An 11,627-nucleotide genomic window follows, 5' to 3' on the forward strand; every position below is an offset into this window, starting at 1 on the left:
ACAAACATTAGAACCTGGATATTTCCACAAAAATGATTCCATAATTCACTAATAAGGTGCAACAAGTTTTACTTTAGAGAGATAAAGTTTTCTTTTGTTAACTGGGTAAGAACTAGACATTTATAAAGGAAAATGAAATCAAGTGATATCTCACCACAAATTCTAGTCATATGTTCAGTTTAGGAGAATGATCATCAGTGAATTTTGTGCCAGAAATATTTATTCTAAAAGAAAAGTCTTTTAATTTATAATTGTGTGTCTCTGAAGTGCTTGTGCCACTGTAAAGTCAAGGGCACCATCTCATACAGTTCTGTGTCCTTCTGGGAGGGAAGCTAAGGCTGCCTTATAACCCAGTAGAGGTATTGTAGCATACAAAAATAAGAAAAATCAACATTATTACAGGATTCTCTGTCATAAACATCCAATAAAACACAACTCTGGTCTTATATATAGTAGTAGCCATAGATACATATTAGGGCTTCCAAGAAGAATCTAGTACCCAACAGTCTGCTTTTATATTTGGGCTTATGTGAGCATAAAATAACCACATTTGGGCAAACAAGCTGTTTTATTATTTCTTTTAAAACTACAGTGCTTAAAAATGATGTAATAATTTCAATACCTGGCTTGGACATTTCCGGTTTTGTTTCCAAGCCTTAGCTATGGGTGAAACTGTTTTGGGCTATGAAGATGGATTAGGGCATCTTGCAACTCATGATGCATTTGGTTCAGCTTAGTTCTCGCGTCCTAAGCAGACAGCCTGACAATTAAAACTCATCAGTCTTATTTTCAACATACTTTAACATGGATTCTATCCCTTGGGCTGAGCTCCAGATCTTCCTCAGTACCTCACACTCTCTCTCATTGGCCTGTTCCAACTCCAACTTAATATTACAGCGAACAAGGGCCTTAGATTCTTCCAGTACAATTTGATTATATGAGGCAAGCTCCTTAATTTGAATCATAACCTCTTGGGTGAAAGTTCCACTCAAAAATACCTGAGAGACCAGGCCTTTGGCACATGCCTCCCGTGCTGTCAGCTTTCGCCCAGCAAATAACATTTCATTGGCAGATGCTTTACCCATCATTTTTTGAAATGCAATAGTTGAACAGCCATCTGGACTCTGTCCAAAGTTCATATAAGGGGTTTGGAACCAAGCCTTTTCATTAGCCCACACGAGATCACAAAGAGGCAGGATGGATGCACCTAGTCCAATGGCAGGGCCATTGACTGATACAACAATAGGCTTTTTAAATTGAATAAAAGTATTCACAAATTACTTGATGGTATCCACCATTTCAAGGCTTGCTCTGTTTCTGTCATTCCTTAAGTGTGTCACAAAGTACCCAAAATCAAGACTGCAACAAAAGACACTTCCAGCTGCACTGAACAGCATGAGCTTGCTGTCATCCACAGCAGCACTATTCAGAGCTTTAACCATTTCTTTAATTGCTTCTGTATTCAGTGCATTTTTTTCTGTCGATCTAGTTGATAGCACTATCTGGGTGAATCCATCCTCTTTCTTCACTACAATGTCTCTGTATGTGCTGGCACTTTCTGTTAACCTTACGGTAAAGTACGTCTTCTTGATAAAAGGCTGGTCTCTGCTGTCATCAGTAATATTTCTTTGCCCACCTTTCACCTTTGAAACTGAGGTATGCACCTCTGTTGTTCCATTGGCTGCTAATGAGTCTATTAATACCACTATACCTTTTTGGGTAACTGAACCTGTGGCCATGGAAGCAGTAACTGAGCCAGACATCTGTGACATTGGTGGGTGTATCTGAGTCTTGTTCTCTATTCCAGTTTGTTCTGCACCAGGACGTGACAAATTGTCCTGGAGGAATTTCCCTTCTGTCACCTTGAAGACCACCGTGTCCTACTGATCTGCTGCAACAGGGTCCAGTTTCCCATGTTTCTGAAAGCCACTCAGAGTTTTCTTGTCGTTAAAGGGGCTGTCAGGTGCAAGGATCTTGATAGTTGAATTTATTATCTCCATATTCTGTGTGTTGGAGAGAATTGAGGCTGCCTTCTTCCTAACGATCTTGCTGGCAGCAAATAACTTGCTATTTTTGGATCTGTGGTGTCTATCAGTCACTAGCGTTTTAGGAGAGTTCTTAGAATAGCTCGCTTTTGTAGATCTGGAAGTTCTTCTTCTGGCATTGTTTGAAAAAATTCTACTGGTTCTAGTCCATGTCAGTTTCTTCCGTTTTTCAGTCTGTCGTCTATTAAAATCATGTATACATTTTTCACAGTCCGTGAGGTGCTGCTCTGGTTCCCAAGTGTCATCCTGTTTGTCCTAACCTTTCCACCAAATCAAACACTCTGTACTCCCATTTCTATCTTGTCTTTTGTCAACAATACTTTCAACCTCAAACTCCTGGGAAGCCATGAGGAAAGACACAGGATTGGAGCAGTTGCTGTGCCAACATTGTTTCAGTTGTGTCTCTACATAGCCACTCCTTTCTGCCTCCAGTTCTTCACCAGCTTCTGCGTATGGATGAACCTCTTCTATTTCGTCACCACTGGTGTAGTGAAAATTGTGTGAAATAGCAGCTATGCTATGGTGCATGAGAGCTTGCTCAGTAGCCTCAGGTGAGAGTAGCTAAATCCACAGCCACAACCTTCTGGTGTAGAACAGAAAGCTTTCTTCCTGCCTGTTACTCCTTTGTGTTTGTTTGTTTAATTGTGGTTGCTATGACGATTGTATGGAACATTCTAATGTTCTAACATTTTTAAAGTTACACTAGCTTACCTTCAGTAACATACAAAACCTTTACTCCTGTATAATTTACCTCCACTATTTCACTTACTGAGTCCTCAAAATTATACCTTTATTCATTTTGTGTCAAAAACACAAATTAGAAGTGCTTTTTTAAATTAAATATATTTGTGTTTTTTTTTTCTTTTATTGTAATTATTATTATTATTATTATTATACTTTAGGTTTTATGGTACATGTGCCCAATGTGCAGTAAGTTACATATGTATACATGTGCCATGCTGGTGCACTGCACCCACCAACTCATCATCTAGCATTAGGTATATCTCCCAATGTTATCCCTCCCCCCTCCCCCCAACCCACAACAGTCCCCAGAGTGTGATGTTCCCCTTCCTGTGTCCATGTGTTCTCATTGTTCAATTCCCACCTATGAGTGAGAATATGCGGTGTTTGGTTTTTTGTTCTTGCGATAGTTTACTGAGAATGATGATTTCCAATTTCATCCATGTCCCTACAAAGGACATGAACTCATCATTTCTTATGGCTGCATAGTATTCCATGGTGTAGATGTGCCACATTTTCTTAATCCAGTCTATCATTGTTGGACATTTGGGTTGGTTCCAAGTCTTTGCTATTGTGAATAATGCGGCAATAAACATACGTATTTGTGTTTTAAGGTACATGGAGAACAAATTGTGGAGGTGCATATTGTTAATTTTTTTTTTTTCTTTTTGATATGGAGTCTCACCCTGTCACCCAGGTTGGAGTGCAGTGGTGCGATGTAGGCTCATTCAAAGCTCCGACTCCTGGATTCACGCCATTCTCCTATGTCAGCGTCTCGAGTAGCTGAGACTACAGGCGCCTGCCACGTTGTCTGTAAATTTTTTTTGTATTTTTAGTAGAGAAGGGTTTTCACCGTGTTAGCCAGGGTTGTCTTGATCTCCTGACCTTGTGATCCATGCAACTCGGCCTCCCAAAGTGCTGGGATTACAGGCGTGAGCCACCGTGCCCGGCCAAATGTTGCATCTTATATATTTGTACATATATTTATCTTTACCTTAACCTTTGTTTGTTCATACTGCTTTTGAGTGTCTGTCCATTCCACCCTGAAGTACTCCATAAGACATTTCTTAAAGGGTAGTCTACTTGAAAAGGGTGCCAGCTTTTATGTGGGAATGTCATAATGTGTCCGTCACCTTTGATGGACAATTTGGTGGATCATAAGGTTTAGGTTTGACAGTTTTTTCTGACATCACTTGGAACATATTAGTCTACTGCTTTCTATCATCTTAGTTTTCAGATAAGTAATCTACTGCTTTTCAGTGGTTGTTAAGATAAGCAATCCACTGGCTATTTTTAGGGTCCCTTTTACATGACTAGCTACTTCCCCTACTTCCTTTGAAAATCCTCAAGATTCTCTTTGTGTTTGTTTTAGACAGTTTAATTATCAGCTAACTTTGAGTTTGTTTCTTTGAGTTTTTGTTACTTGGAGTCTGTTGAGCTTCTTGGATGCTTACTTATTGTCTTAAATTGTTGCATTCTTTATGACTATTTTGTTAAATAGTCTCCATGATCTTTTGTCTCTTCCTTCAATCTTTCAAAATGCATATGTATGGCTGCTTGATGGTGTCCCTCAGGTTTCTAGGCTGTATCAATTTACCTTGCCCCTTTTCGACTCTGTTCATGACCACTATATGGGTGAATGCCCCCAAGGGTATGTATCACAGTGTGGGGACAGTTTGTCAGTTGGTCTCGCAAGGCTGACGCATCCCATAGCTCAATTCCCAGACTTCAATCATTGTGGTCTCATTAGTGCACTACAATCTAGAAATCTCTAAATGTGAGGTATCACACAGAGTTCTTTCTCTCATGGCCAAGAAAATTAAGGAGGGTGGATGCAAAAATGTTGAATCAAAACTTTTATAAGTGAAAGTAAAAAACTCTTCACAGTGAGGGTGGAATGTGAGTGGTTTACCTATTATGAGACTGTGCTTTACAGTTTCTAAAGGCAGAGAAGTAAAGGAATGTGCTTAGTGTTTTTGGAGTAAGCGTTATTCGGCTTGGCCCTGAAACTTGGTCTTGGATTCACCTGGAGCTGAAGTGATGATTTGTAGAAGCTACAAGTCTCAGCCTTGGAACTTTGCCCTGGACCAAGAAAGGAGCTGAAGTGACAGCTTGGCCTGAGACCTTGGGCTGGGACCAATCAAAGGATGAAGCAATGTCTCATGGTCACAATAATTAAGGAGGCTGGACGATGCAAAGTTCAAGTAGGAGCTAAAGTAACACAACAGCCATCTGGACTCTGTCCAGATGTCATATAAGGGATTTGAAACCAAGCCTTTTCATTAGCTCAGAAGAAATCACAAAGAGGCAGTGTGGATGCACCAATTCCAAAGGATGGGCTGCTGACTGATATAAAAATAGGCTTTTAAAATTGATTGAAATTATTCACAGTGTTCTTGATGGTGTTCACCACTTCAAGGCTTGTTCTGTTTCTGTCCTTCCTTAAATACTTCAGAAAGTACCCAAAATCGAGACCACAGCAAAGGACACTTCCACCTACACTGAACAGCACAAACTTGCTCCCACCCACAGCAGCCCTATTCAGAGCATTAACCATTTCTTTAATTACTTCTATATTCAGTGCATTTTTTTATGTTGATCTAGTTTATAGCAACATCTGGGTGAATCCATCCTCTTACTTCACTACAATATATCTGTATGTGCTGGCATTTTCTGTTAGCCCTCTGGTGAAGTACATCTGCTTGACAAAAGGCTGGTCTCTGCCATTGTCAGTAACATTTCTTTGTCCACCTTTCACTCTTGCAACTAATATAAGCATGTCTGTTTCTCCATTGGCTGCTAATAGCCCCATTAATAACACTGTAGCTTTTTTGGTAGCTGAGTCTGCAGCCATGGAAGCAGTAACTGAGCCAGACTTCTGAGAAAATAGTGGGTGAATCTGGGTCTTGTTCTCTATTCCACACTGTCCTGCCCTGGGAGCTGATAAAGCCCTGATGAGATTCCCTTCCTCCTCCTTGAAGACCACTGTATCCTGCTGATCTGCTGCAATAGGGTCCAGATTCTTGAGTTCCTGAATGCCACTCACTGTGTTCTTTTGTGACTAGGGCTGTAAGGGACAAGTGTCCTTCTTGATAGTTGAATATAGTAGCTCCATATTCTTTGCGTCAGACAGATGTGACCCTGGATTACTGCTAACATTCTGGCTGGCAGCACGTAACTGGCTGCTTTTGAATTTGTGGTGTTGGCCAGACGCTAGAGTTTTAGGAGCATTCTTAGAAAAGTTGGGCTTGGTAGATATAGAAGTTCATCTTCTGGTATTGTTTGAAAAAGTTCTAGTTGTTCTGGTCCATGCCAATTTTTTATTTTTTCTGTTTTTTAGTCTGTCATCTGTTAAAGTCATATATACATTTTTCCCCAGTGCTGCTCTGGTTCCCAAGTGTCATACTGTTTCTTCCTAACCTTTCCAACACCAAATTTTATTTATTTTTCTTTTTTTTAGACAAAGTCTTGAGCTATCACTCAGGCAGGGGTACAGTGGCACAGTTGCACAATCTCGGCTCACTGCAACCTCCGCGTCCTGGGTTCATGTGATTCTCCCGCCTCAGCCTCTGGAGTAGATGAGATTACAGGGGCCTGCCACCACACCTGGCTAACTTTATGATTTTTAGTAGGAACAGGTTTTCATTGTATTAGCCAGGATGGTCTCAATCTCCTGAACTCGTGATCTGCCCGCCCCAGCCTTGCAAAGTGCTGGGATTACAGGGTCACACCTGTAATCCACTTCTTTCTGCCTCCAGTTCTTCACCAGGTTCTGCCTATGGATGAGCCTATTCTATTTCATCGCCACTGGTGTAGGGAAAATTGTTTGAAATAGCAGCTATACCATGTGCTTTAGGCTCTCCACACTTACACCCTGGTGGGACAGCTTGGGCTTTGTCTCATGGTACATGATAGCTGGCTTGGTAGCCTCAAGTGAGAGTAACTAAATCCACATCTCCTACTTTCTGGTGTGGTACAGAAAGCTTTACACCTGCCTGTTATTCTTTTTCTTTTTTAATTGTCATTGATACTGTGATTACATTGAATATTCTAAATTTATTCCACTTTTAAGATTATACTAGCTTACTTTCAATAACACACAAATCCCTTAACGCTGTATAGCTTCACCCCCATGATTTCCTTATTGAGTTCTCAAAATCATACCTTTATGCATTGTATGTCAAAAACACAAGTTAGTTATAGTATTTTTATTAAGTATATTTTTGTTTTAAATTACATGGGAAACAAATTGTGGAGGTGTGCGCTCTTATTTTTTATGTTTTATCATATCTTATACGTTTATCTTTACCGTAATATATATTCATTCATACCGCTCTTTATTGTCTGTTCATTTTACTCTGAAGTATCCTATAAGGCATTTTTTAAAAAGATAGTCTACTGGTGAAATGTCCCAGCTTTTATCGGGAAATGTCATGATTTCTCCCTCACTTATAAGGGACAATGTTTTGAACATCAGATTTCTGTTCAAAAGTTTCTTCTTACACCATTTGGAATATGTTAATCTATTGCTTTCTGTCCGCTGAGTTTTCAGGTAAGATTGCTGATTAATTTTGAGGGTTCTTGGAACATTACTAGCCACTTCTTTTGTTGCTTCCAAGAGTTTCTCTATCTTTCTTTCAAAGGGTTTAATTATCATATAATTTGAGTTTGTTTCTTGGAGTTTCTCTTACTTGGAGTTTGTTGCGTTTGACATTCTTTACCATTATTGTTTCTAAATAGTCTTCCTGATTCTTTTTGTCACCCTTTGAAATTCCAGTATGCATAATATGGCTGCTTGATAGTGTTCCACAGCATTTTAGGATTTGTTCTCATTACTTTACTTTTTTTTCTATCATTTCCTAACTTAATAATATTAACACTCTTTCTTTGGTTTGCTGATAGTGTGTTCTTCCCCCAGCTCAAGTCTGCTTTTAAATATCTGTAGTGAATTTTTTTTTTACTCTTATCTCTAGACTCTTTTAGGTTTTAAAATAATTTTACTTTTTTATTAAATTTGTTCACAACTTTTTGTGCTTCTTTTGTTTCTTCTATTAGCTGACTCTGAAACTTAATTCTGAATATTATGTTTTAGTAAGACCACCATTTGGGCTGTCTAAAAAAACTTTCAGATCATAATTTCTTTTTAATTGTTAAAATGAGCCATATTTCTCGATTTCACTGTACAGTTTATCTCTAGACTTCTTTAGGTTTTAAAATAATTTTACTCTTTAGATTAATAATTTTTGTTCATAATTGTTTGTGCTTCTTTGTTTATTCTATTAGCTTATTAAGTATCTAAATTTTAAATATTACATTTTGGTAAGGCTGCCATTTGGGCTGTCAAAAAACTTATTTTTTCGTAGTTTTTTTTGTAGTTGTTCTTAAAATGAGACATACTTCCCTATTTCACTCAGTAGTTTGTGATTTTGCCGGGGGTGAAAAAGAGCATTGAAATTTTAAAGTGCTGTAACTTTGAAAATAAGATTTTCTACTTCTATGGTTTGGTAGCATTTTGTTTATTCATTACATAGGCTCTTTCCCTCCTGTAAATCAGCTGTAGTGAGCTTATTCTGGGGTCTTTTTTGAGGCACATTGTTTTGGGGCACGTATCGTTAAAACCACATTTCATTTTATATATATATATATACATTTGTGTGTGTATATATAATTAATATATATGATTTATATATACTATATCAGATATATTATATATAATATATATCAGATATAGTATATATAATATATTATATATTACATACGATATGTATATATGATATAAAATATATAATATATGATATATATCATATATACTATACATAATACATGTATTATATATAGTATATATAATACATGTATTATATATCATATGACATATATGATATATAATATATATTAATTATATTATATAATATAATTATATATGATATTATATATAATATTATGTTACATAATATATAATACTATATATAAGTCTATATTATATATAATGTATAATTTAATGACATGTTATATATTATATATAATATGTAATATATTATATTATATAATATATATTATTTTATATATGATTAATTATATATGATTAATTTTGAAAGTTTTAGTCTACAAATGCCTTCAGAGAAAAAGAAGAACAACCAGGAAAAAAATATTTTTGCCTTTTAAATCTACTGAAAGTTGGTTGCACAGAGGGACAAAGAGCCTGCATAATGTTCAGGGAATAAAACAATGACTATTCACCTCTGTCGGGACCTCCATAAGCAGAAGCAGCAATCGGCAAGTGAGTTCCTCCTGAGATTTGGAGGACAGAGTCCCTTCTGTTTACCATGGCTCTTGTAAGCTGCTCCAGAAATATTTGGAAGGCAGCATCCCACAGAGGTGGTTAATAAAGAATAAGTAGCTGCTGCTGATCTGGGCTAGAAAATTGATGAAATTTAATTTTTATTTACTTTGCAAATCTTTTTTTGGAAGCTGGAAAACTTCATGTAGACTCGGAATTCTATAGTAATTGCATCATACTAATCCTTCCACTGCACCTATTGTATACTTGAACAGACAGATATACGGTGATCCGTTGTACATTGCATAACTTTCCCAGAATCTACTATCATTTTACTTTGGCCTATTTGCCTTTACACCTAACGCACGCCTCCCATAGACGTCACAAATGTGACTCCTTCGTTTAAGGGTACACTTGCAACAATGTGTGACTTTTTAAGCAAGAGCTCACATTTACAGTTCTTACAAGTAAAATGTTACATACTCTGACGTTGACTTACATGTTTTCCATACACTCTTTCTTCTGCTTGATCCTGAATTTATTTTTTGCTCTTTTAAAAAATTTGGCTAATATTTTAAAACCTTCTGTTGTATTTTTTATATTACAATTAGGTGTATTTGGGATTTCAATTATTATTGAAATTTTAAAATAGCCTATTATGAACAATACTAACTTGTGTGAATAATTTAGTGTTTAATGTCGACAATATAAAAATATGCTGCTCTTGTAGTTGTCCATCCTTCTCAATTTATATTATTGTCTGTGATTATATCTGTCCACACAGACTGTTCATTAACAGTTAAGTTTGCCAGGGTTGAAATAGTAATAGCATTTTTCTTATAGAGAAGCTTTAGTCACAATTTCCTTTAGCTCTTCTTTACCCAGACATGTTTGCTTGAATTTCATTTTACCAGTTATATATATCAGGTTTGATAGCATTTTTCTGTTAAACTTCGATATCCCACCACCTTCTGACTTCATGGTTTCAGCTGAACAATCATTTGTTACTTTAATCAAGACCTTCTTGTACTTAGCAAATTGCTATTCCTTATCTGCTTTTACAATTTTCTTTGTATTGGCTCTTGATTGCCCATAATGTTTTCTGATGTGGCTATCATTGACTATATTGTGGTTAAAGATTTTTGTCCTCTTTCATCTTTAGATTGAGATTTTTAAGTTCAGGAAATGTTCAGCCATTTTTGCCTTACATATTTTTGGCTTCTGTTATTCTTCATTTATAAGATGTCCATATTGCATGTACCAGTACACCTCGTGGTGTTCTATTTACTGTTGATTTTTTTTTTTTTTTACTTTCTTTTTAAATTTTAATCCTCAGACTGTGTTTTCAGTTTTTATTCCTTCAGATTGAACGAATATTTACCTGCTCAAATGTGCTGTTAAACCCCTTTATTATAGACTTTATTTCGGTAGTTATCCCATTTTTTTAAGGGTTCTTTTGTAATTTGTCTCACTGACGCTCTCATGTGATTCTTTGATCATTTGTCTATCATTTCTCTTTAGCCCTACTTAAGACTGCTGTTTTTAGTTCTTTGTCTATAAAATTTGGGACACACTTAATTCCTGCATTTAGTTTACATTGTTCATAACTTTCTGTCTGTTTTTGTGTTTCTGCTTTTCAGAAAACTATATTTGAAATGTCATAATGTGCTAACACTGAAAGTTACCTCTGCATTTGAAATGTCATAATGTGCTAACTCTGAATGCTTTTTGTTATTTCTGAAATGCAATGTGTTAGTTATTAAAAGCTTAGCTTGCATTCCATTGGCACTTTGAATAAGAGCAATATGAAAACTATCACTTTTAAATACAGGGTATGTATTAACATTCTACTTTAACTCTCAGGGGGATTGTTTATATCTCTCTCCTAACATTCACTTTCTTCTCACTCTGAAGCTACAGATAAACTTGAGGGTTAAAGTATATTGTTTTACATTTCTTTTAGAATGTTACTGTTGTAAAAATATGCATGATTTTTCTAAGTGCTTCAGTATGTTAAACTGCTTTTGAATATTCAGATTTTTACAAATACTAGTCTCTCTAACTTTTGTTCCTGTTTATCCTTAACCTAGTGTAAAAAAACCATATTTTTGTACACAGCAACTTAAATATTTGTGACAAATTCCTGGAATTTCCAATCAGTAGTGACTTCTGAGTTAGGCAAAGGAGAAATAAATGTTTATTTTATCAAATTTTCATATGTCCTCTAGAAAGACTGGGGAAAAAAAATACAATTTAGCACATAAGGGCTTCTTTGCTTTTTCCAGGAGCAGGAATCAAGTCCTCATTTTGACCGTGTGGATTTCAATTCTGAAGGTTTCATTGGTGCCTAGGAGGTGATATAACAATCCTTAAAGAAAAAAAAATTTACGATTTTATAATTGTCTTTCTGGATTAAATGTTTACTTGGTTGATATAAACTATTGATTTTCAGGGTCCAGACTGTCTTTGATGGTTTGAAACTTTTTTTTTCTTGGAATGTTTTGAAACTACCATCCCTGCAGTTTTGCTTTTATTTTTGTCTATGAATCACTGAGTGTTTTCTA

General features: G+C 36.2%; 1 pseudogene; it reads right to left on the reverse strand.

Moving 5' to 3' along the window:
* Window positions 1–286: 286 nt before the first annotated feature.
* On the reverse strand, window positions 287–2,640 carry LOC129053364 (testis-specific chromodomain protein Y 1-like; annotated as a pseudogene).
* Between the last annotated feature and the right edge of the window lie 8,987 nt (window positions 2,641–11,627).

Source organism: Pongo abelii, chromosome Y (assembly GCF_028885655.2).
Source record: "Pongo abelii isolate AG06213 chromosome Y, NHGRI_mPonAbe1-v2.0_pri, whole genome shotgun sequence".
NCBI classification, from domain to species: domain Eukaryota; kingdom Metazoa; phylum Chordata; class Mammalia; order Primates; family Hominidae; genus Pongo; species Pongo abelii.